We start from the raw sequence: 4,293 nt of genomic DNA on the forward strand, positions 1-4,293 counted from the left end.
TTGTTCAAAGTCTTCCTCTCTTACTCTGACCTTCCATCTTCCCATGTCTGATATCTTTTTCTGAGGACTGACACCTCCTATTAATAATATGCTCAAAATACTTGAGATGAAGCTTTACAATCATTGCCTCCAAGGAGCACTCTAGTTTACTTTTTTCCAACAATCTTTTTTTCTTTTTCCTTTTGGAAGTCCAGGGGATATTCAGTACTCTTCTACTGAATCACAACTCAAAGACATTAATTCTCCTTCTATCATCCTTAATCACTGCCCAAATTTCAGATGCATAGCATGTTATCAGTTCATATAGAGGGCTCAATAAATATAAACATAAATATAAATTAACACTGTTTTTAACATTATCCTAAAGTATAAAAAGTACTGATATAATAAATTAATTTTCCTGTCTTAAATCATATGACTTTTATTTTACTCTTTTATTTTTTTCCTCCTTACATCTTCCTCTGCCTTTTCCTTTTTCTTCTTAGTATTCATTTCCCTTTCTAAGGCCAAGTTTTAAAGGAAGTGGAGTTTTATTGTTTTGACAATTTTAGCATCATAAAGAGTAATCTCCAAAATTAGATAATATGGAGAATGAACTGAAGCAGAAAAAGACTGGAGGCAGTGACTCATTAAGAGGTTGTGATTATCATCACCATCGCTGGAATTTTCTAACAGGGATGATGGTGCCTTCAGCTCATCTTCACAGTCAGAAGCCTTAGAGTCATGAGTTAGCCTCATCTTAATTCCTTCTTTCATCCACTCATTTAAGCACTTACTATATGTTGAACTATCTAATTTACTAAATGTTCTTGAATCTCTTCTGTCTTCGCTATCCCATTGTTACTGACATTATGCATCTCTTGTGTGGATTTTTTTATAAGAGTGTTTCTCTTCCCCCTCCCATCTCCTGCTACTATCTATTTTACACTACAGCCAATATTATCATTAAGAAAGCAAAATGTAATCAGGGCTCTCATCTGTCTTAAACTCTTCGATGATTGCCTTTTACCTTCACAATTAAGGTTGCACACTGTAATCTGCAAACTAATTTCTTTATTATTGTTGTTGTTATGTTCTGTCAAGTCAGATTCAACTCACAGATGATTCTTAAGTAGGTTTTCAGAGGCAGTAATCACAGAAAAGGAGAGTGCCTATCTTTCTCATGCGTAACAGCTGGTAGAAAACTCCTTACCATGAAGGCATCAGAGCACCCTGCTATAGACACGGTATATTATTAGGGAGGTATGGTGATATATTCCAACGCAGTTTCACAACAATAACAAAGGGTGATGTATCCCAATGTAGTTTCTCTGGTAGTTCAAATTCATTGAAAGTTCTAAGAGAAAAAGATAGCCAATCTACTCATGTGTACTCACAGTCTTGAAAACTTGGTGGAAGGTCAGTTATGCTTCAATTACAATTTGATGGTGGCTGTGGTTGTGTTGTTATGTTCTGTCGAATTACCTGTGACTCATAGCAACCCTATGTCCAGAAGCTCTGAACCTGCACTAATTCTGACACACCAACTCCCACTGCCCCAGTTACTGCATCAGACCATCTCATCCAGGGTCTTCCTCTCTAGCACTGTCCCTCCACCTTTCTAAGCCTGATGTTCTTCTCCAATGACCAGTCTCTTCTGGCCACGTATTCAAAGTATGTGAGATGAAGCTTCAAAATCCTAGTCTTCAAGAAGAAACTTGGTTTCACCCTCTCCAAAACAGACCTACTTGTTTTCTTGGTGATCCATGGTATGTTTAAGACTATATTCCAGCACCAACATTCACAGGCATAAATTCTTCATCTGCCATCCTTAGTTATTGCCCAGCTCTCTTATGCATATCAAGTAATTGTGAAGACTATGGCCTGGATTAGGCATACTGTAGTATCTAAACTGACATCATTGCTTTTCAGTACTTTGGAGAGGTCCCTAATAACAGATTTTTCCCAATGAAATTTGTCATTTGATTCACTGACTGCTAGTGCTAACTTGATGGCAGTGATAATCTTTAGTGTTTCTTCTGCTTCTAGAAGAATGTTTATTTGTGCTTTATTGACTATGCAAAAGCGTTTCACTGTGTGGATCATAATAAGTTGCAGCTGACATTGAGAAGAATGGGAATATCAGAGCACTTAATTGTGCTCCTGTGGAACCTATTCCTGGACCATGTGGCTGTCATGTGAACAGAGAAGGGGAATACTGAATAATTTAAAATTGAGAATGGAATGTGGCAGGGTTGTATTCTCTTTCCATATCTATTCAATCTGAATGCTGAGGAAATTCCCCGAGAAGCTAGACTCTATGAAGAGAAGTGTGGCATCAGGATTGGAGGGAGACTCATCAATAACCTGCATTATGCAGGTGACACAGCCTTGCTTGTTGAAAGTGAAAAAGAGTTGAAGCATTTTTAGCGGAGAATCAAGGAATGCAGCATTCAGTATGGATTGCATCTCAATGTTAAGAAAACAAAGATTCTTACCACCAGAGGATTAGGCAGTGTAATGATGGATGGATAGGAGATTAAAATGTCAACGGCTTCATCTTAGTTGGATCCACCATTAACACTCTTGGTTCCAGCTCTCAGGAAAGAAGGCGATATATTGCACCGGGAAAATCTGCAGTTAGGGACCTCTCCAAATTATTAAGGAGTAAAGATGTCAGTTAGAGGACTAAGGTTCATATAATTCAGGTCATAGACTTTCTGATTATTTGCTATTCATCTGAAATCTGGACAATAAATAAGGATGCCAGGAAAAGTATTTACACCTTTGAGCCGTGGTTTTGGAGAAGAGCACTGAACATCGCATGGACAACCAAGAGAATGAACAGATATGTCTTGGAGAGGGTGCAGCCAGATTGTTCTTCTTCTCACATATTTGGGTGTGTTGCTAAGAAGGGCTATTCCTTGAAGAAGAACATGATACTGGGAAGGGTGCAGGATCAATGAAGGAGAGGAAGACTCTCAACTAGATGGATTGACATGGTGACTGTTGTAATGGGCTCTTGTGTGCCAAGAACTGTGAGCATGGGGCAGGATGGAGCAGAGTTCAGATTTTTTTATTACATAGGTTTGCTATGAGTTGCACTTGACTTGACAGCACCTTATGACAATTGCTGTATCTTACGTTCAGTGAGGAACCATTTCTCTTTATACTTGTTCTTAAGTCCCCATTCAGTACACACACCATGTACTCACTCTCTCTTTCTCCAAAAAACCCAAACCTATTGCCATCTTGCCATGAAGTTGACTTTAACTAAGTTATACTATATCATGGAGCAAATGGTTACATAAAGTTTCTTATGGTTTAACTTTCTGGAAGAAGATTGCCATATCTTTCTCCCAAGGAGTAGCTGATGAGTTTGAACTACTGATCTTTCAGTTACTAGCTAAGTGCTTTAACCATGGCACCATCAAGGATCCTTAATGTCTCACTTTTTACTCTTTTTTATTATTTTATATTGGTTTATACACAAAGTTCATAATATTTGTATATGTTGTAGACTCTTTTTTTTTGGTGGCAGTATGGTGGTGACAGAGTGCTTTCCCTGTCCTGTGGCCAGAAGCAATGAATGTAAGTTGCTTCTTCTCAGTGCAGTTATCTTCCAGTACAAGCAGGATGTATGAAGCTGGTGATAGACTCAAAGGATGCAGAGTTAAGGATGTTCTCAAGTCCTTTTATCCGTTCTTCTATGGAGGACTTGTTGGAAGACTCATGGGTATTGATTGACTTTTGAGTACTTGTTTGTGATTGGATTTGAGGACCAAGAAAGAGGATGAACTTGGAAGTGATGCTATTTTTTGTTGTGTAGTGATTGGTTTCTACTCTGTCCTTTTTCTCTTCCCCATTCTTTTTCTAGTGAAAGTCAGCTTCCTTTCCAAGTCCTTCCTCATGCAGACTTAGATTGTTCCCTCTGTGCTTCCTGGTCATCTTGCAGTTTCTCCAGGATAATGTCAGTTGTGCTGCATTTCATTCCTCTGCATGAGAGTTCATAAGAATAGAAAGTTGTCTTTCTTTCTTACTTTTTTCTTTTATCCTTCCTGGCTCTGTGATCTTAATTTGGACCTTTGTTTCCTATCTTTTCAAGTGAGATGCTAAAGATACCAACTTTAAAAAGAAAATAAATAAAAAATGCTGGCAAGGATGTAGGCAGATTAGAACTCTCATTCAGTACTAGTGATTTTTAAAATGAGGCAAATAAATAAATTAAAAAAAAAAGATGTCAACTTTACAGAGCTATTGTGATAATTAAGGTAAACACACAAAGTACTGAGTATTGTTAGAACTATGTGTTTA

This window comes from Elephantulus edwardii, unplaced genomic scaffold (genome assembly GCF_000299155.1).
Source record: "Elephantulus edwardii isolate Elephantulus edwardi_28Jun2011 unplaced genomic scaffold, EleEdw1.0 scaffold00025, whole genome shotgun sequence".
In the NCBI taxonomy this organism is placed as follows: domain Eukaryota; kingdom Metazoa; phylum Chordata; class Mammalia; order Macroscelidea; family Macroscelididae; genus Elephantulus; species Elephantulus edwardii.